The following is a 23291-nucleotide window of genomic DNA, read 5'->3' on the forward strand; positions in this document are numbered from 1 at the left end:
AAAGGGAGCCAGTGCAGCTATGAATCCCGCTGCGATAGAATCAATTTTAGAGACAATGCGGTCTCTTATGATCGCGCAGGGGAAGATAGCCGTCACCACTGGTCTTGTCGTTCCCGAAACCCCGACTCCTGTGCACAAATGACTAGAGCCGGCGCAGCCCGTCTACCTGTGTGCGCTGCGATATGATGTATGGAGGAGACCCCTCGTGGAGATGGAGGTGGAGGAGGTAAAAGGGACCTATTTGTTGGATATGGGGTCATCGTGCACCGTGATCCACACAGATGACCCTGCCACCTCACCTCTGTCCACCGGGGTTCCATATATTCTGTCGGGCTTCACAGGCAAGGAACAGTCTGGCGCATTTTCCATTCCACTCTCCGTTCATTTAGGACCACTCCGCACCAAGTGGAAGTGTATACTGATGAAGTGGGAGGTGGAGGGTGGAAAGGGGATCCTCGGGTCCGATTTCTTGGCAGAACACGGGATTCTCGTGGACCTAAGAAATCATTGTCTTTGGGGAGCGGGTAAGGGTAAACAGGGCGAAGTAGTCGTCATCCCAGGGAAAGGAGAAAGAGGGACCCTGTGCACCGTGAAGCCAAAAGAGGGCTACGACCTTGAGCTCATGGTCGCAGGCGTCCCACAAGATCTGCAGGCATTTGTGTCAGACCACCTGACTATGTTTGCCACTCACAAACACAATTGCGGGAGGGTCACCGGGTTTGAGGTCAGAGTAGACGGAGACCCCATGGCCCGACCCCAAAAACAGTATAACTTCCCCCGGGAAGCGGAGCCCGACATGGAGGCAGCAATGTCTTCATTGGTGCAGCAGGGCGTGTTGAGGCCGATAGTCACCCATGTAAACTCTCCTTTATGGCCGGTGAGGAAGCCGGACGATTCCTGGAGAGCCACGGTGGACTACAGAGTCCTCAATAGCAACATCCCAGCCTGCGCACCGACGGTAGCAGCAGTTGCCGACCTGATAGGGAGTATTCCAGCTTCCGCGACCACGTTCACGGTGCTGGATATTTCCAACGGGTTTTGGTCCATCCCTTTAAGGAGGGAGGATCAGTACAAGTTTGCCTTTACCTTCAGAGTACACCTGCAACTGTTTGCCACAGGGTTTCCACAACAGCCCCAGCATTTTCCATCAATGCATGGCAGGGAGTTTAAAAGAGTTCAGCCAGCCCAATCAGCTAGTGCAGTATGTGAATGACCTGCTCCTGTTCACAGATTCCAGAGAGGAGCATGGCCCACTATTGGCCGAGTTATTGGAGCTGTTAGGCAGAAAGGGTTTCAAAGTGAACCCAAAGAAGGCACGGATCGGCCAGCAGGAAGTGAAATTCCTGGGTCTGACCATCCGCGCCGGTGAAAGAGCCATAGATAAGGCCGGACGGGAATCGGTACAAGATCTACCGATCCCCACCACCGTAACGGGTGTGAGGTCCTTTCTGGGACTGACCGGGTACTGCTGAGAATTTATTGAGGACTATGCAGCCACAGCAGCCCCGCTGCTCCAACTCCTACACAAGAGAGTGGAGTGGTCCTGGGATGAGGGTTGCCAGGCAGCATTTGAAAAATTCAAGAGGGACTTGCAGATCGCGCCAGCTCTGGGGGCCATAGATGGGGGGCAGGAGTTCTTCCTGGAGGTAGCGGCTAGCGGGGATAGCTTGAGAGCTGTACTGCTTCAAGAGCGACACGGCAAGCTAAGGCCGGTGGTTTACTCCTCCAGAGTACTCACAGATGTGGAAAGGAGTTTTTCCAATTGCGAGCGGCATCTCTTGGCCACGCATTGGGCTGTGAAAAGCTCTCTGATCTTCACAGGCACCTCGCCCATCACTCTCCTCACCCATCACACACCCACTCGGATGCTTCTGGATGGAAGGATTAAGGATGGGACAGTAAGCAGTGCCCACATTGCGCGCTGGACCCTCCTCCTTTCACAGATGGAGCTGACGGTAAAGGGTCTCTGCGAGCCCAAGCTCGCGGCCAACATGGTATATCCCGGAACAGCCCATCGGTGTTCTGTAGAAGGGGTATGGGAAGTGAATGTAGGATTACGGGCAGGGATACATCCCATGGGCCACGAGATCTACGTAGACGGTTCCAGCACGGTATCCGCTGGCGAACGACTCACGGAGTGTGGAATTTATGACCCTTCGGCAGACATTGCCCTGGCAATTAAGCTCCCCAGCAATATGAGCGCCCAGCAGGCTGAACTGTCCGCGGTAGTGTACGTGGTTACACACCCCGAAATCTTCCCCACCCCATACACGATTTGCTCGGACAGCATTTTCACGTGCAACTCGTGTACGGAGTACCTAGCCATATGGTCCCGCCACGGATATACCTTTGCGGACGGGCGACCCTTAACTGTAAAGCCCTTGTTAGAAAAGATCCTGGCCACAGTGGGGGAGGAAGGGGAAGTCTTTATCCACAAGGTGAAGGCCCATTCCTCCACGGAACCCCACAACCAGGGTAACCAGCAAGCGGATGTACTAGCCAGAGAAGGTGCCCGCACCGGCACTTTCTGGGATCCCTATGGGTCCAAACCCGTGGCAGTAATCCAGGGCAGGGATGGGACTCAGGGGGCCACAGGGGTAACACTGCCCCCAGACCTCAAGACCGTCCAAACCCTAGATCCCGCCCTAAAAACAGTCCTCAGTGCCATTACTGAGGGCAAAGAAGTAGAGGGTCCATACGGTACAGCAGCCCTCTCCATCAAGGAAGGCATGCTGTTCCAAATGGCACAGTGGGTCATGCCGCAGCAGCACCGGAGGGAATTCCTTCAACTGGCCCATGAGGGTCCAGGAGCAGGACACCCCGGGCCTGAGGTCACCTGGCAACGGGTAGAACAGGCGGGGTGGTGGCCGAGTCTTCGGGACGATGTCTGCGAGTTCTGCGCTAATTGTCTTGTGTGCGCCGCAAACAACCCAGACCCCCAGAAAAGGAAGGTGCCCATGGGGCACATCAGGAGAGTAGAGGGACCATGGCAGTCAATACAGGTCGACTACATCGGGCCCCTGCCCACTGCCCAGGGAGGCTATAAGTACTGCCTTGTCCTGGTGGATGTGTTCACCAAGTGGGTGGAAGCCTTCCCATGTAGAACAGCCACGGCACTTAGTACTGCCAGGATCTTGGTCCGGGAGGTGTTCTCGCGGTGGGGACTACCACGATTCGTGGAGTCCGACCGAGGGAGTCATTTCACCGGCCAATTGATGCAGAACACACTCATGCTCCTAGGCATCGAAGGGAAGTGGCACGTGGCCCACAATCCTCAGTCATCCGGGATTGTGGAACGCATGAACCGCACCTTAAAAGAAAGGTTGAGGAACGAGACGATGGGCTCGCCCCAGAAATGGGCGGAAGCCTTGCCTCTAGTCCTCATGGGGATCTGGGCTAGCCAGTCTAAAAGTACGGGGTACTCCCCGCATGAATTAATGACTGGGAGAGTCATGCGAACCCCCACCCATGTACTAGCCCCGGTGCTCACTGAGGGTCAGCTCCGAGAGGTGAATCGGGACAAGTTTGCCCGGACCCTTTTGGAGCGCCTAAAACAGGTTTATGGGCAAGCGGCTGGGAGCATGGGAAAGCAGCATCAGGGCAACCGACTGCTGCTCGAACCCCGTAAGACACAGGAGTGGGAAGTAGGAGATCAGGTCATGGTGAGAAACTATGCCCGAATGGGGAGTTTAGAACCACTGTACATGGGGCCCTACAGCCTTGTAGACAAAGCCAGCCCCATGGTTTACGCAGTGAAGTTGCCCCGGCGCACTAAATGGTTTCACATCAATCAGTGCAAACTGTTTAAGCCGGGTGCAAAAGAGCCAACAACCGAGGCCAGGTCTGAGGGTAAAAATCCTCAGCTTGAGGCCTGCAATAAGTCACAGACCACACAGGCTGGAACCGCAGCCTGCCTGGAGGGAGAAACTGTCCCGCCCACCAGGGAGGTTTCCCCACTGGCCTGGGACTCGGACGAGGAGGGGCCGAAGACCAAGGCACTCCTCCTGATCTGAACGCCATCGGGGGGGAGCCCGAACAGCAAGGCCCCAACACGATTCTGGAGGAGGTGGAGTCGGAGGACGGAGATCCCGCCCACGACTCAAACTTAGGGGAGGTAGAAATTGGGGGCGGAGATCCTCCACCTGTAGGGACAGGTGAGGAGGAGTCATATGCCACAGACCCAAATCCCAAAGTGGCAGAGCCTGAGGGAAGGGAGCTGAAGCCGGCAGCCGTGGAGGTGCCACGGGCTGTGAGGGCTAAAGTCCCAACTGAAGGTCCGCTCGCTAAGGGAGACACGCCCAGAGTACCTCTTCGCAGGTCGGCTCCAATGCCTCAGCCAGTAAAACCTTGGCCCGATTCCCCCGATTTCAGTAAACGCCGACTTGGGAAATCCCTGGCAAAACGCAGTTCCCAATTGACAGCAAAAGGCTGCGGGGAACCCAAGCCACAGGTCAGTGCAGCCCCGCCACAAGGAGAGGCAAGCTGCAGTCCAATCAGGGATTAGGTAAGCTGCCCGGGGACAGGCGGCACTGTACATAAGTTAAGTTTAAGGTCAATTAAGTTTAAGGTGTGTGAATATTAAAGTGATTAGTGTTATAAGCAGTTTTGGAATCTGCCCAGTATGTGTGTTGTTTTGGATCGAGGTCGAAAGACCTGGTCATGCCTTCACCTAAGCCAGAATCTCTCGGGAGCCTGGCTATATCGTTTAATTTTATTACAGGAACCACAGAGATGAGAGGGATTCTCGTCGCGTTCGCGGTGATCGGGTGGAGCTGCGCCTATTGGGGCCGCACCAAGGACTCCACAATCTAAGGGTGCTAGGGGAACACAGCCCCCATCGCGACCGATGGGTCGGGCGCGCGGGGCGTTGAGGAGAAAGCCACCTATTTCCACGAAGGGAGGTGGCCAGGATGGCTGGGGTCGAACTCTACAGAATACTCCAGCCAGTCCGGGTTTGCGTACCGAGAGGCTTCTCTGATTTGCCCCCGAGTGAGGGTCATCGCACCCAGAGTCAGCGTTACCGTCGGGAAGAAGATTTGCTTGGTTTGTAATGGACATGTTCCTTTGGACCGATGGTGGTGGCTGCGCTAGTTGAGCAAAACCATGAAGAACTCTACGGTCGAGTGGGAGAGACTGGGTAACAATACCCACCGGACTATTACGGGGACTCAAGGGGGGTTGAGTGTCTGTTGGGACAAATGGTGGGAACCAGATGAGGGAATCTACATCTGTATGTGGGGTTCAGAACGCGCCTGCCCCACAGGCGTCTCCATCTTTTTCCAAAGGCAGTGGCAGGATGCGGGGAAAGGAATGAGGTGGGACGTCAGCACACGGGTGTGCGGAGTCCCATACTCTCAGATCCCAGTAAACGCCACTGAGATCATCACGCGCCCCCGCAAATCCGTGCCCACGATTCCGGTAGACAAAGCCCGCAAGGAAGGGTGCCCCACCACTACCAAGGGACCCGGGAACGGATTGTTATTAGTACCCACAGGTCAGGTGCTGTACCAAGGGGTGCACTACGCGGTGGCCTCGGTGATTTTAAACCTCACCGAGGTGCGATTGCCAGAGTGGTGCCCCAAGGAAACGGAGCAATTGTACCAGGTCCTGTTAACAAACATGTTCAGACAGCTTTATGAATTCGACTTTGCTAATGTAGACAGAGCCGGATTGTACACCACACCACATGAGGTCTTGGACAGGCTAGGGAGACAAAGAAGGGGTGCAGTAAATGATATTTTCACAGCTTTTAACAGAGGGACTTCCGTCATCAACACTCTGGATGATGTGGAGCTGCAGACCCAGATTAATGGTTTGAAAACACAGTTACAAAAGATACTGACGGATGAGAATAAGGTAGTGGGTTCTGAGTTACATGAGGACCAGGCCATGACACTACACTTAAAAGAAATTATTGCTGAGCTGGAGAAACATGCTAAAACGGTAAATGCTCTCAAAAGGGAGGATCGGAATGCGTCAGATCAGGCTGCGCAAAACGAAGCTTGCGTGCTGTACAGGGCGTGGTTACTGGGCGAGGGCCGCAGTAATCTGGAGGATTTAAAACAAGGTTTAGTCCCGTCCTGGATCAGCAACAAGCACCTCGCAGCCCTCCACCCTTTTGAGAATGCATTAAGTCCGTGCCAGCTCAGACTAGCTTCAGAAGCCTACCCAGTCCCAGTGGACTGTGGACGGTCTAATCACACCATTATGGGTATAGTGGTAAGAATGCCGGTGATGGGAAAGACAGCTAAACCTGCCCCGGTATACAGGGTGGAGGACATTGGAGTCATTCAAGGGGGTGCACACATTCGCTACACAGCGGTCCCACCGTACGTCATTCGATGGAAGCATGCAATGCCGGGTACCGGCCTCTCGGGGTGCCGGAGCCGGGGAGCACTCATCATCCTGTGTCCCCAGCATTTGAATGCCTATTTGAAACCATAGTGCAGGTTCAGAACTGCTAGCGCGAAGCCTATAAATTGCACCATGGAGGCAATGGCACAAGGCCATGTGCCCCCACAGGTGGCATATATAGGAGGTGGGACATACTGTATCACCACGGCAGCGCCCCACTACCAACATGGACAGCACGGCTGGTGTCCGGTGAGTGACAGCAGTTTCTGCTTCAAGCCCAAGGCAGAAGTTCAAGTGGCCCAAGAGCGAATTGTCCCCATTCCTGAACCTTCCACTGTTCACATCACTGTTAAAGAGAATTTCACCGATCTGCAATGATTCATTGCACATTTTGGATATATCATTCCCCCTCTCCCTGAATACCTCACCAGGATATTAAAAGCTGTTGTCGTTTCACAGAAACATTTTTACACACTGGAGCAGAAGACTTTAGAGATAGGGGCAAACATATTGTATATAGTAACCCCACCGTGGTGGGACCTGTTCACTAATATAGAAGTCCTAGAAGTCCCTTCTTGGATTAGGATAGCCTCTCACATCCTTGTAGTGTGTCAGGTTTTTATTGTGATTTATTTACTGTTTGTACACTGTAAAGAGGTCAGACATTCGCAGAAGTACGAGAACAGAGGAGAATGGAGAGAGCATTATGTGCGAGTAGAAGAAGAGACACCCGTTTAGATTTTTGTTGCTATGTATAAAGTTAAAGTTTCTCTCCCTCCTTTTTGTTTAATGTTTGGTCATGTGTAATTTTTGGTGTGTGTACTTTATTTTTTTTTTAATATTGAAATTCATTAAGCGAGTTGTTGTTAATAAAAGATAATGTGTGTGAACCAGGTGGTGTAGGGGTATTAGTCCCCGCTCCATGCCTGGAAATGAGTGTGTCAGATTTTAAATCCAATGTATTGCCATCTATAGATGCTTAATGTACACTGTAGGTTTTCTGAAATGGGAAATACATGTGTTGTGGGGTCATAGATAGGTAACTACAGGGGATGGTTTAATTATGGAAAGTCAGAACATTTTGCTCACCCAGAATTATGATACTTCAAGCAAGTTATAGTATCATTAGGGGGGAGTGTAGAATTTGCAAAATTAATATTGTACTATAAGGGTCCTCTGGCAGAAGAGGCCTTGATTTTAAAAGACTGTTTTAAAAGAAGCCCAGAAAAGGGACACACAAAATGGTGCCAGACCCTGTGACCGGCTTATTGGGACACTTTAAAATGGTTCCTGCAGTCCCCAGACAGCCTTTGTGGATTCAACCCACAGTAAGTTCTGGAAGCCGTTTCTGAGAAAACGAAACCAGACTTTAACATATACATAAAGATTGGATGCAGATCCAGTCAGATCGGCCTGAAGATAAAGGCCATCTAAATGTTTACCCAGACAAAGGGGAACAGTTCCATATTCATAAAGAATGCATCAAGGACCCGTTAAAGACATCACGATAACATTAAAACATTACCAGGTCATTCCAGACCAGAGATGGCCATCACCGGCCATCCCGAAAGCAGTATAAATATAATAACTACCCCGCTGTGCTATAAGCCCGCCAAAAGTTAAACAAAGACTAACCTTGATTTGGCGGGAGATAGAGGCTTCTTCTGAGAAGTATAATTGGAGACACCCGGAGTAGCGAGGGGGCTCTTCTTCCTTTTCTTCATCTTTATAGGACCTTCGATAGTAGCCGTTACCTTCGATAGCAGCTGGAGTTCGGGGAAAAAGACGGTTCGAGTCGGCGTCCCACTCCGGGGTAAACATCGGGAGATCATCGACCAACCCCGGGCCATTGACGAAACAAGAGGGTAGAAAAACTACCAAAGAAACCTACATGAAAGCCGGCTAGAGGCTTCCAATCATGGTCAAGCAGATGGTCTCTGTCCCGCCGACATCCAGGCCTGCTGAGATCCAGCCTGTCTGCGACCTTCACCTCGAGGAAGAGAAGGCGTGTCGCAGCTCGCAGCCCGCAGCGCTGACCATGAGGAGACAGGACGCCTGAAAGGATCAAAACGCAGACCTGTTTCAAAACCTTGCAATTCCTAGTTGGATTGGTGAGCATGTTTCTGGCCCTTCATAATCGGATCTAGATAGGTTAAAGGGGGTGGTCATTTTGGGTATAATTAACATGAGTTGTTGTCCCTCGATGTTCTGTGTGTTTCCCCATTTCATGATGACTTTTGTAAGGTTTACTATGCCTGTATCTATTTTAGCTAGTGCTGTATTGTTATGATTTGTTTTTCCCTCCCATGTACCCTCTTATTTGCTTGCATTTGATTTGTTTTTCCTTGTGCAATAAAATTTCATTTCGTTTCATTAAACTTGGTCTATAAGAGTATTCTCTGCATTGTAGTTCCTGCACCTAAGTCCAGTGTCTAGAACCTAAGGGGCGAGTGGGTCGAACCACTCAAGGTTTTACTGTGCAAAAGAGAGAGAGAGAGGCCTCTGGCGAGAGAAACCTCTGCGATCTCAGAGAGAAAACCCCTTACAGTGAGTAAGTGCCACTTAATAACACTGTCAATGGCACCTTCCATCACTTTGCTGATGATTGAGAGTAGACTGATGGGGCGGTAATTGGCCGGATTGGATTTTGTCCTGCTTTTTGTGGACAGGACATACCTGGGCAGTTTTCCACATTGTCGGATAGATGCCAGTGTTGTAGCTGTACTGGAACAGCTTGGCTAGAGGCGTGGCTAGTTCTAGAGCACAAGTCTTCAGCACGATAGTCGGGATGTTGTCCGGGCCCATCGCCTTTGCTGTATCCAGTGCGCTCAGCCGTTTCTTGACGGTGCTTCTTCAAAGCACTTCCCATTGGTGGGAGCCTGTGAGATGGACCTCTGACTATATATATTGATCCAAACCTCTGGGGACTATGATGGTCCTTCTCTCCAGTTACCAATGTCCTGTTAATGCAGTTCTGCATCGGCATTGTTGTTGCCTGAGCAACTTGGCCCTATTGGCCCAGAGATTCGGGTCGGAGGCTTCCCGCGGGTGCAAGCCTCCGACCTGCACTTACCTAGCGCACCGGTCGTTGAGCTGTGGGCCCCCTTGCAGTTCCGATCCTGGGGCTCCTCCAACTGCCAGCGTGCAGTGCTTGCATACCCCAGGGGCGCAGTTAGTTCGATGCATTCCCTGGGACCATGTGGGCCATGGAGAGCCAATGGTAGCAGGGAAATGCCCATTCTTAAAATTAACAGGAAGAGCTGTCAAAACTATAAATACTATAAGCCCCAAAACATCACTAAAACTTCAAATAATTTTTTTTAAAAACAACACATTTTTTAAATAACTATAAATTACGTAAAATAACTATTTTAAACAATAATTTAAATTTTTGAAAAAATTAATTACATTTTCTAATGAATAAACTTACCTTTCTTTAAATATTTAAAAATAATAAACCTGTGGAAAAAAATGTATTCATTTTAATTAATTCACCACTTACCTTGTTAAAAGCAGGCTGTGATGAAATATTCCATTCATCACTGCCTGTGACTGTGGTCAGTTTGAGTGTCATTTCCCTTCCCCCAGCCCTCATTGTATTGTTTATTGGAATGTGCTGGAATGTGCTGTGTGTGTAGGGCTCCGCCCATACCTGGCCCCTTTTGTAAGCTGGCTCAGTCTGGCCTCAGTCTCCAGAAGGAAGATACCTCTCTCTCTTACGTGTTACTTTCTAAGTTAATAAAAGCCTTGTTTTGTTTCGCTAACATCGAGTCTCGGAATTATTGAGGCACATCAATTTTATTAACTTATTTTTCAACACTATGGATCAACTCCTGAAACCCGAACGTTTGGATTTGGATCAACATGCTCCGGACGCATCAGCACGCTTCGGACACTGGTTTGAGTGTATGGAATTCTTCCTGGACAATTCCGCAGCCGTCAAAGACGCTACGGACGCTGCAAGGATGAGACTCGGAATTCTGCGGAATTGGGTAAGCCACCGGGTTTACCCCCTCATCCAAGACGCCGATACGTACCTGGCTGCCTGCGACATCTTAAAGGTGCATTACCAGCAGCCTACGAATGAGGTGTATGCTAGGCATCTGCTCGCTACTCGCGCACAGCGACCTGGGGAATCGGTGGAGGAGTTCCTAAGCACCCTGAAAATGCTTGGCAAAGACTGCAAGTGCCGAGATGTAAAAGCCGCAGTGTACACTGACGAGCTTGTTCGCGATGCCTTTATCACAGGCCTCAGCTCCACTTACATCCGGCAAAGACTGCTGGAAAAAACGGGGTTGGACCTGAAACAGGCTGCGGACACCGCGCGATCCCTGGATGTGGCCCAGAGAAACTCGGACGCCTACTCTTCAGCCCGCGCCGTCCACGCCGCCACGTGTGCACCGAGGGCACCGCCATCTTGGAAGGCATCTTCCCCGCCCGGCAGCCCGACACCGGCAGGGCCCCGCTCTCCCCCCAGAAGCCCTACGACAGCCGCGACGCGTCAGGGACCCAACTGCTACTTGTGCGGGCAGCCAAAACACACCAGAAACCTGTGCCCGGCGAAAGGCACCACCTGCTTTAAGTGCGGTAAGAAGGGGCACTTCGGGAAGGTGTGCAGAGGGAACCCCGCCGGAAAACCAACCGCCGGAAAACCCGCCACCGCCGCGTGTGCGCCGTGGGAGCGGCCATCTTGGACGCCATCTTGCCCGACCTCGTGGGGTCCGCCATCTTATGAGCAGACAGCGTGGACGCCATCTTGTATCGATCAGGGCCCTACAGTGGCATCGGTCACAGTGGACCAGACCAGGCCGCACCCGCTATCCAAATCAATGGTGGACATTGAGGTAAACGGGTGCCGGGTTAAATGTTTAATTGACAGTGGAAGCACGGAGAGTTTTATCCACCCTGAACTGGCACAGCAACTCTCCCTAAAGGTGGTCCCTGCTCAGGGTACCATCTCTATGGCTGATAAAACCCAGACATCGACCATTCTGGGTTACTGCACGGTACAATTGGGCGTTAACGGAACTGTATACGATAATTTTAAAGTATTAATCATGAAGAACCTATGTGCGAGCGTGATCTTGGGCCTGGATTTCCAGTGCAACCACCAAAGCATCACGCTCATGTACGGTGGGTCCCAGCCGCCCCTCACAGTGTGCGGTCTGGCTACCCTGAAGGTAAAGCCGCCTTCGCTATTCGCGAACCTTACCCCTAACTGCCGGCCAATAACGACCAAAAGCAGGAGGTACAGCTGGGAGGACAGGCGGTTTATCGCGACCGAGGTAGACAGGCTCCTGAAAGAGCGCATTATTGAACGCAGCAACAGCCCGTGGCGCGCCCAAGCGGTAGTGGTAAGGGGTAGCGAGAAGAAACGGATGGTGATCGACTATAGTCAAACGATCAACAGGTACACCCAACTAGACGCCTACCCGCTACCCCGCATATCAGAAATGGTGAACCAAATCGCCCAATACCGGGTGTTCTCCACCATCGACCTCAAGTCAGCTTACCACCAGCTCCCTATCAGACCAGAGGACCGCCCGTACACCGCCTTCGAGGTGAACGGACGCCTCTACCAATTCCTCAGAGTCCCCTTTGGGGTGACGAATGGGGTCTCGGTTTTTCAGAGGGAGATGGACCGCATGGTCGATGACCACCACTTGCAGGCAACCTTCCCCTACCTCGACAACGTCACCATCTGCGGCCACAATCAGCAGGATCACGACTCGAACCTCAAGAGGTTCCTGGAAACCGCACAAAAACTCAACCTCACCTACAACGAGGACAAGTGCGTTTTCAACACCACGCGCCTCTGCATACTAGGCAGCATGGTGGAGAATGGGGAAATCGGACCAGACCCCGACCGATTGCGCCCCCTACGGGATCTGCCCCTCCCCAACACTCCCAAAGCCCTGAAAAGGTGCCTGGGGTTATTTTCTTATTATTCCCAATGGGTCCCCAACTACTCCGACAAAGCCCGCCCCCTCTTGAAAGCATCCTCTTTTCCGCTCTCTGCTGAGGCCCACGCCGCCTTCAAAAGCATTAGGCAGGATATTGAGCGGGCCACGCTACAGGCAGTGGACGAGAACACTCCATTTCAAGTGGAAAGTAATGCGTCTGACTTCGCCTTGGCGGCCACCCTCAACCAGGCGGGGCGGCCCGTAGCTTTCTTCTCGAGGACCCTCCAAGGGCCCGAGATCAGACACTCCTCCGTGGAAAAGGAGGCCCAAGCCATCGTGGAGGCAGTGCGCCACTGGCGCCACTACCTAGCCGGCAAACGCTTCACCCTACTTACCGACCAGCGGTCGGTAGCGTTTATGTTCAATAATAAACAGAGGGGGAAGATTAAAAATGATAAGATTCTTAGGTGGCGGATCGAGCTCTCCACCTTCGAGTACGACATTATTTACCGGCCAGGGGCCCTTAACGAATCCCCTGACGCCCTCTCACGAGGGATGTGTGCCAGCGCCACCGGGGATCGGCTACAGACCCTCCACAACGACCTCTGCCACCCAGGGGTCACGCGGCTGTTCCACTTCATAAAGTCCCGTAACTTACCCTACTCGATTGAGGAAGTTCGCTCTCTGACCAGGAACTGCCGCACTTGCGCTGAGTGCAAGCCTCGGTTCTACCGCCCAGATAGAGCCCACTTAATCAAAGCTACACGGCCCTTTGAGCGGCTCAGCTTAGATTTCAAGGGCCCCCTCCCGTCCGTCGACCGCAATGTTTACTTCCTGAACATTGTGGATGAATACTCCCGGTTCCCATTCGCCTTCCCCTGCCCAGACATGATCAGCGCCACGGTCATTAAATGCCTCAACAGCCTGTTCTGCCTGTTTGGTATGCCGAGCTACATCCATACGGATAGGGGGGCGTCCTTCATGAGTGAAGAGCTACGCCAGTACATGCTGTCCAAGGGGATCGCCACGAGCCGTACCACCAGCTACAACCCCCGGGGTAACGGCCAAGTGGAGCGAGAGAACGGGACAGTATGGAAAGCAGTCACTCTAGCTCTAAGGACCAAGGGCCTCCCTATCTCCCGCTGGCAGGAAGTCCTCTCGGATGTGCTCCATTCGATACAGTCGCTATTGTGTACGGCCACTAATGCCACGCCTCATGAACGAATGTTTGTCTTTCCCCGGAAATCCACCTCAGGCGTATCCATGCCGTCATGGCTCGCCACCCCAGGTCCGGTACTCGTGCGAAGGCATGTGAGGGGCCACAAGACGGACCCTCTCGTGGAGCCAGTACACCTACTCCATGCCAACCCCCAATACGCATATGTCCGGCACGCCGACGGAAGGGAGGACACCGTGTCCATAAAAGACGTCGCCCCAGCCGGCATCAACAACAACCACGGCAATAGCAGCAACAACGATCACAGCAACTCCTACCCACCCACTACTCTTTCATCACCCCCGGAAGAACATCGACCAACGGCACCCCCACCAACTACCCCTTCAACAACCCTGGCGGCACCCCCGGCAGGGACCCAGGAGACTACCGGGGACACCCAGCCGACACCCGCGGCACCACAACAGCCACGTCGGTCGCAGAGGACTATCAAACCCCTGAACAGACTAAATCTATAGAAGGGGTGAATGTGATGAAATATTCCATTCATCACTGCCTGTGACTGTGGTCGGTTTCAGTGTCATTTCCCTTCCCCCAGTCCTCATTGTATTGTTTATTGGAATGTGCTGGAATGTGCTGTGTGTGTAGGGCTCCGCCCATACCTGGCCCCTTTTGTAAGCTGGCTCAGTCTGGCCTCAGTCTCCAGAAGGAAGATACCTCTCTCTCTTACGTGTTACTTTCTAAGTTGATAAAAGCCTTGTTTTTTTTCGCTAACATCGAGTCTCGGAATTATTGAGGCACATCACAGGCCTTGCGCCTGTTTTATACATGTGTAACTCCTGGAGGCTTACCCTCCTGGAGAAACCTGCAAAAAAAACGTAAGTTCCATGTGCACGCGCTGCCTCTCCGGCGTACGCGTTCGACCTCTGAACCCCTTCTTTTAAGGGAACGGAAGTTCCGGTTTCCTGCGCAAGCTCAGTCATGCACGAAACTGACACTTCCGTTGGGCCTACGAGTGAGTACCCCATGCGTACTCACCCGTGGAGACCCGAATATCTGGGCCAATGTCCTACAACCACATGTGCAGGGATCTGAGGGGATCGACCAGAGGGCACGCTTGTGTTATTCCCTTGTGAGACATTGTACGTTTGCTGGGTTACCGTGTTAAATTAGTATTAGATTAATATTACTTTATGGAAATTTAGAACAATAGCTAACAGTGGCAGAGGTGTATTCTGGGTAGGCCAAAGTTAGCATGAAGATGTATGTACCAGAAAACAGACAGACATTCACAGTCACGTGGCTGAAGTCCAAAGATTTCCAGGCTGGTTACTGGGGGAAAATAGATGAAAAACAAGATGCTGCACCAGCATTATTGGACTCATTATTCAAGACCAAAGATGTCTAGAATCTGATAGACACCGAATGAAAGGTCTACATCTGAAATGCTATCTCCTCTGTTCTCGCCTCACCTTCTGATGTACCTGCCAATTGTTTCCAGCATTTTATTTCTTTGTTTCACTTTCGTTTCAGATTTGCTGCATCTGCAATGTTTTACTTTTTGTTAAAACAAACATGGTCTGTTCTGGTTTGGTTGCTATTCGTCGTGAGAAGTCTGATTACTTTCTTGACAATTACAAACTGTGTAAAAGATACTTTGTGTAGAGCTAGAAACTCGCTAGTACGGAATGCTGTGACATTGAAGCGTAAAGGCCATGGTTAAACTCACCAGAACCATTGTGGACATTTTTTTTAAGTGATTTGGTCAGATTTGGAGATCAATGTTTTAAAGGGCATTTTCCTGTGATAATTTTCCCAAAAGCAGGTTGAAGAGATCCTATAAGATGAGATCTAGATTTGTTTTATCCTTTCTGATGTATGAATTTGTATTTGAAATTTAATATTCATTTCATGCCCCTTTATTTCTTTTTTGATCTCCCTCTCAAGTTGGGTTTTGAACAAAGCCCTCTGGACTACATTTTTAGACTTTGATGCGAAGGATGTAAATAGTGTTAGAACAGGGATGAAGAAGTCTTCAGCTGCACCTTTGAATGGATCAGGCTACATATTCTGAACACATCCCACATTGGAAGTTTTTGAGGCATTTTTCTTTTTATTGAATGGCTAAAAATATCCCTTAGAAGTGGGGCCTAACATAATTTTTCAGCTAACCAGTCAACGGTTGGTGACGGGGCCATTTTGCCAATTGTTTATTGGGGGGGAAGGAGAATACATTGTTAAACATTGCCCTCAAACTTATGCCAATCAGGTTAAGATGAATTGCATCTGATTCTAAAGAAAGATATGGAGCTGTTGCATTGTTAATCAATGCCACACTAGAGATTGTCCCTTGGGGACAATCCCCAGCAATCAGGATGGGGGGAGAGAGGCCCCAATCAGGAGCGGGGAGAAAGGTCCCGATCAGGACAGAGGCTGTGATCAGGAGGGGGGAGAAAGGCCCTGATCGGGAGATAGGCTATTATCGGGAGCAAGGAGAGAACCCGCGAACGGGAGTGGGGGAGAGAGGTCCACAATAGGGAAGGCTGGTGGAGGTAGCGGGTAGGATGGCGATCAGGGCTAGGGGAGACCGAAGACTTCCTTGAAGGACCGGGGGAAGCACTCCTGCTCCTCCTGGCCCACAAGGAGTGCTGAAAGAGGCACTTACCTTGTGGAGCCGGCAGCTCCCGGTTCCCTGTCACTGATGGGTTTCCCGACTCCTGGGAAACCTGTGCCGCAACAGTGTGAGAGCCCGATTCAAATATGTTAATGAAGTTTCTCATCTCTCCATGGCGGGACACTTGGACGCCTCTGTATCCGCTGCCATAAAAAAGGCGATGGGCGGTGCGTGGCGTGCTGGGATCGCGTTCTTCGTATTTAATTCTTTACCCCTCAACCTTCTCCCGCCCATCATGGGGTGTTAATATCGAGGCCCTTATCTCCTAGCAACCAGCCTGGGACATGTTGCCCCTCATCAGAGTGGGGAATTCTGGGCTGCCACAGGATGTAGGCATCTAAGAGATGTCTAATGCCGCTCCCATCCTTCTGTGAAGCAAACATAATAATATTTAATAACTAATAATAATTTCATAATAGTGTGCTAAGATAAAGGTTGTAATGGCAATTTCAGCCGGAAAATGCTCTTGATAAACCTTCTTCAACTCTCCAGATAGATATCAATGATCTGACTCTTTGCAGCAAAGTTCCACTAACAGCTAATGCCAGTTCCTTCCAGATTGTTCTTACAGAACAGGTTGCAGGTTTTTTTTCCCTTTAACACCAACAAGTGTATCCCTCATCCTTATCTCACTTCTCTTCCTTCTCCCAGGAATGAAGTCACTCACCTTGAAATGTAAGCTGCCTTTAAATGATGTCAGACTCCACCATCTTCTGCCGCCCCAACCCACCACCCCCACCCACTCTCCCCGCCCCACCCTCCACCCCCCCCCCGCCCCAACCACGGGCCTCCACAGACATTTCTGCCCCACTGCTAACAGGACTTCCAACCACATCCTGCTCAACATTATTCAAATGAGAACATCAAGGAATATTATGGGATCAGCTTCCTCAGCAATGGGTGCCCTTATGTCCCAACTTGCAGCACTTCCAGGATTCGGAATACCAGAGCAAGTGTGTGCGTCAGATTCAGAATTTTGTGAGTTCAAACATGAGCTAAAAATTCTGATGCTTTTTTTCGGAAGTGGAACGCCTTTGAAGAATTGGGGAAAAAACTGGTGCTAAGGGTGCGGAAAAAGAGATGCAGGTTACAAGAACTTTTGTAAATTGTCTACGGCAGGTTAATTTCTGATCATTAAAATGGAAGTTAGGTCTTCCCTTTTTTCCCGACAATTATTTCGATTCCATCACAAAACCACACAGGATGATTTTTAGTTTTTTTATTTGGGTGAGTGAGAAAGGAGAGCCAGATCAATAATGTCAGAAAGTCAGAAGGAACTGCAACTTGGGCTGAAGCTGCGTTGTGTTTTCTGCACAGCTCGTGTCAGGCGGTTGTGCTGGTCCAGAAAAGAGTACAAGCAAGTTGTCCTTTTTTGCTGGTCCGGGTTCTGTTTCTCTTCGTCCAGCTGTTTGGAAGTGAGGATACAGTGCGGTTTAACCACATGCAGACCAGAGACCTTTGCACTAAGCAATCTATCAAAAGAGTATGTGATTTGTCTCATTTTTTTCCATATAGTTCAATTTGCCAAAACTATTCTGAAAGATTTTAAAAAAAAAGAGATTTGTTCTCAGTGAACAAAAAGCAAATGTTATAATGGAAATCAGTAGGGATCTTGAGGACTTCTAAAATACGTTTTCTGTCCCCCTAAATAAGTAGACTGAGGGATCATGTAATATTAGTTTTCCAAAAGTATTGTGATTTATGCAAAGAATGAGTGAAGTTTGTACTTGAATAGTAATATTTGTATTTTGACAAAAACTGTTTGAAACAGGCCAAGGCTGTAACTCTGAAGCCTTTCCCCCTCCCTCGGTTATGTGTGCAAATCTTCATTCTTGTTGCCGGTCCAGCAATGCCTCAATTTTAAAATTTTCATCCTTGTTTTCATGTCACTCCATGGCCTCACCCCTCCCTATCTCTGTAATCTGCTCCAGCCCCACAACCATGGCCCCCCCCACCCCGCTCCCCCGAGATATCTGCGCTCCTCCAATTCTGGCTTCTTGCACATCCCCGATTTTAATCGCTCCCCCATTGGTGGCCGTACTTTAAGACGCTCCTTAAAACCTACCTCTCTGACCAAGCTTTTGGTCATCTGCCCTAATATCTCCTTGTGTGTCCAGGTGTCAAATTTTGTTTGGCAACCCTCCTGTGATGTTTTACTACATTAAAGGCGCTATATAAATGCAAGTTGTTGTTGCAGCTGAACTGATGTTAATTAGGGAAGAAACTGTTGAAATTAACAAATAAAATTTGTTCAGAATGTTTCAAAACTCTCACCTGACTACTGCCTTCTGCCTGCCACCATTTTAGTTCAGAACTTTAGGTAAGGCTGAATGAAGCGGGTGCTAAGTTCAACTCGGACAGAGAACTTCCTCGCAGTTGCATCCAAAGTTATTTGGGAACTGCTTAGTAATTGTTTGTAGTTACCAGCCATTAGCCAGTGCCCCAGCTTCTGCTCTTTCAGACAGTATTTACCAATGACAGGCCAAGCGATTGAAATGGTACATGGAATACAATATTGAATATTAGACAACTTGCTGCCAGCAGGATTAAAGCAAAATGACGTATGAAAGCCTGCAAAGGCATAAGCTGTCAGTGTGGACGACACAGCCTAGGAGCACCTTCAAACCAGCCAACGGGTACTTTGTTTCTTTTGCATGTTTGAACACAACAGTGAAATCCCTGAACAGCTGCATCATGAAATATACCTCCCCATGGGGCAGAAGGAGAAAAATCACTGCCAGGTCTCTGGAACAAGGCATGGCTGATGGACCTGACACTTTTAATGCAAACAGACCATTTGAATAGACTCAACAAGAGTCTGACCATGGTGCAATACAACTGTTGAGCCATGCTTTAAGAGCATACTTTAGCCGTTGTAAACCTAACTTCTCAATTCCCCTCATCACAGAATCACAGAAACCCCACAGTGCAGATAGAGGCCATTTCGGCCCATCGAGCCTGCACCGACACATATCCCACCCAATCCCCGTAACCCCTACACCAACACATATCCCACCCTATCCCCGTAACCCCACGTATTTAATCCCCCTAACACTAAGGGTCAATTTATCATAGCCAATCAACCTAACTCGCACATCATGTGCTATAATTCAAAAGCAGTGCAAATGAATGATGGATTGCGGCAGTTACACTGGATTTTCCTGGCCTAGAAATATAACAGTGCAGGACTCTCACCCACACGCCTGATCCTGGCAACACCTGACTGCATTTTCCTTGTTGGATGGACTAACTTTATATGCAAAATGGGGTTAGAGCAGGAATCCTGCTCCTGGGAGAGCAGGAAAACTGGTCTAGTTGCAGCAGTTAAAAGGATGTGGTAGCTTATTTGCCCAGCAGCACACTATTTTAATGAACACGAGAGAGAGAAAGAGAAAAAGAGAAAGAAAAAGAAAAAAGCGAGAGAAAGGCGCTTTGGTATCCAGGGAAGGAAGCCCCAGAAAATGAGGTTCTGGCAATTTTGAATGAGGTGGCTGAGGCTGTCAGTGCCACCTCAACCACTCCACAAGCAGCTACTCAATGGCATAAACATTTTAATGACCTCACCAGGTAAGTGAAGGCATGAGAGCCCAAATGAATGCTAAAATACTGCTGGAAGCATGACTCACCATCCATGACCAAAGAACAAAACAGATGAGATAATCATTAGTAGATAACGACTACGATGTGTTAAGGGGGAAACAATAAAGTTGAGGATGGATGAGCAAGTAATACAGAATCAGGGGCAATTTTAACCTTTCCTGCCAGCGGTAAGCTGATGGGATTGGATTGGTCGCTTGTTTTACGCCCCACCCGGTTTTACTTCCCATCGAAGTCAATGGAAACTAAAATCAAGCAGGTTGTAAAACAGACAGCTGATCTGATCTATTGGGTGCATTAGGTTAAAATTATCTCCCAGTGTTCTTCCAATCAAGAGAATGTAAGGACTGGGGAAAGCGATCGGTCATAAAGAGTATCAACAGCTTCCCTGCCCCGAAATAACCCACTTAAATATGTATGTACCGAGTTAGTGATTAAACATTACACTGCCTGCTGTTTGCTTTCCATTCACAAAAAGCAATTTGCTAAATACTATAATTAACTGTGATTAATCACAATGTTTGTACACTTAGTACAGTCACACATTATCAGAAGGAAATGGGGAAACAATAGAATGTAGCAAGAAATAAGCTGTGGCTTATCAAATATCCTTTCTGCTATAGTGCTGCAATTTGTGATGCATTGACATTTCTCCTACTGTAGTTCCTTCTAAAGCAATTTCATTCTGCAAAAGATGTGCCTTTGAGGTATTTTCCTTAGGTTAGATTCAATAACCCTTATCATAGTTTCTTTTGTGATCTACAAGGAATTCCTGGTACAGCACAAGTCACTTATAATGGATCCATCCACAATTGACTGATTTTTTTTTCATAATGAGTGATGTCTTTTGTAACTGGGCATAGCGCAGCGGGAGCCTGAGCACAGAATGAATTGGTTTGAAGGTGGTTTTGTTGTGTTTTAATGAGACAAGCTATTTACAGGTGCATGGCTTTCCATACTTCTGGGACTGCATAAGGAGAGATTAAGAGGAAATGATGAGAGCAGTTTAAACAAGACCACAACAACAGACAGCGTTTAGCCAACATTGAGTACAATTAGCCAGTGTCACACCTACCAGAACAAGGGAAGGTCTTAATCTTCCAGGACATGGGATGGCTCGCACAATAGCTGGACAAGATCAATAATCCTGTCTACTACACACTAAAAATACATTACTTTTAATGCATCTAGTTTTGGAAAACTGTTGGTGTCGTCCAAACTGTAAGTATAACAAGTGGAAGACATAAGAAGATGCAGAGGAATGATTTGCCATCAACTGCAAGATCATTCATTGTCCAGAGTCTGATATTCTTACCAGAAGAAACTTCAGCAATTGTATATCTGTAACACCAACTCTGTATGTCAACTGCAATTTATTTTCTAATTGGCCAATTACGTGCAAAGAGGATCAAGCATGATCGTAAAGTTAAGATACAGTTAATTGCATTCCCAACTGCCAAGAGCCATCCTCATGATGAGTTAATTGTTTCCAATGGGCATTTGACTCCTGTTCCAAACCAAGTCTGTGACAACCATTCTGGACAAATAAAATTGCAGATTATTGATAAATGTGATCAATTCTATTATGTAGTCATTTTTGGATCCATAAAGATTAGTGTATGAAAATGTCAATATACTTTGAATCAGCCCTTAAAATGACAAGATAAGCACATGTTAAGATGTCCACCAACAGGACTCCAGCAATCGAAATGATAGATGCTCCTTTAGCAGCATTCAAACCAGCCCCGCACATGGAACTTACGCTTGAGCGAACGAACAGACGAATGGAGGAATGAATGACTGAATGATTGAACAATGCCAGTTGGACTGGCGTGTACGGATTCTTGGTTTATTGAATAGTTGCAGTTTGTACTGTAAATATTATTGATTTACCTGTAAAATTTATTGTTGTATTTATATTGTTGAGCATAATTGGTGAATGAATGTAATGGATTTACTATGTAACTGTTGAGTTGTATAAGTGCTGTTGCACTTGAATGTTAAATTTTTTTAAAAAAGGACAACAGGTTATACCAAGCAAAAATGAGGAGTTACTAGATTGCCAGTAGGACTGGTATGTATTGTTTCTTACTATGGGTACTTGTATTGTTGACATTGTATTTGTCTGAAAAAATGTATTATTCTATTTGTATTGTACTGTTAATCTTAAAGCTGTTTTTTGTTAAGGTTAGCCTTATTGTGGTTAATGAATGTAATGGATTTATTATGAAGTTGATGTATTGTAACAAGTACTACCAAATAAAAGGTCAAACCAGCCCCGTTTCCTGCCCTGTAACGCCCATGAACAGTGGCTGCATTTAAGCAGCAGCAGTGCTGACTTACTCTAAAACAACATCAGGGCCCTAAATGTGTCATAGGACCCCTGTTTAAATATTTTCATTCAGCTCCCAACTGTTTCCGCTTGAAAATTGCACCCTGTTGTAAGTTGGTGATTTTTTTTATAGTGCTATTTTGTCCCATTACTACCTTGAATTGTGAGACATCAAAAGAAGGATTGGACTTGCCTCTGCAGCTTTTGGAAGATTAAGCAGGATAAGGAAGGCAAAGGAATAGTTCAGTAAAAACAAAGGTAAAATTAAAAAAACACAGAAAGTTAGCATGCAGGTACAGCAAGCAATTAAGAAGGCAAATTGCACGTTGGCCTTTATTGCAAGGGTGTTGGAGTACAAAAGTAAGGAAGTCTTACTACAAATGTACAGGGCTTTGGTGAGACCACACCTGGAGTACTGTGCACAATTTTGGTCTCCTTATCTGAGAAAAAACATACATGCCTTAGAGACAGTGCAACAAAGGTTCACTAGATTGATCCCTGGGATGAGAGGGTTGTCTTATGAGGAAAGATTGAGCCTATACTCTCTGAAGTTTAGAAGAATGAGAGGTGATCTCATTGAAACATATAAGATTCTGAGGGGGATTGACAGGGTAGATGCTGAGAGGTTGTTTCCCCTGACTGGAGAGTCTAGAACTGTAAGGGGGGCTTCTTTTAACCGGTTTAAGGTAATTCACCTGGTCTGCAGCTTTTGCCTGCACTCTGACCAATTCCAAATAAACCAATTTTAAAACAACGGTTTCGAATCGCTACCCCACCTTCCAGTTCTGACTGCAGGACTTATAATTAATGATATTAAAACGGACACGTGGTTTGGATGAGAGAAAAAATCAAGTTTTATTAACTAAAAGAAACTATAATCAAATATCAAACTATCCCACACGAACACAGTAATTACAGTAAAATTGCTTAAATGGGGGAATGCAGACGGTAAAAATGAAGGGTAAGTGACTACAATGTTGATTAAACAATCTTAGCAATAGCCTCTTAATTACCATCCCCCAACTCCTTACTAGGTTGCTTTGTTGAGGAGTCAGAAACTCTGCTCACATGTGGTCCAGCGGAGTGAGAGAGAGAGAGAGAGAGAGGCTCACCTGTGGTCCCAGGAAGTAAAGAGAGTGATAGCTTCTCAGGAGCTATCATATATACCTTGTGAGCACCCCCCACCCCCTGCTGTTTGCCTGTCTGGAAAATTCGCGCCCAAAAAGTTCCAATTAACAAGAGAAAAGCTGTGATTGG

This window comes from Somniosus microcephalus, chromosome 11, assembly GCF_052327205.1.
Source record: "Somniosus microcephalus isolate GS21.2 chromosome 11, FLI_Smic_1.0, whole genome shotgun sequence".
NCBI lineage: Eukaryota > Metazoa > Chordata > Chondrichthyes > Squaliformes > Somniosidae > Somniosus > Somniosus microcephalus.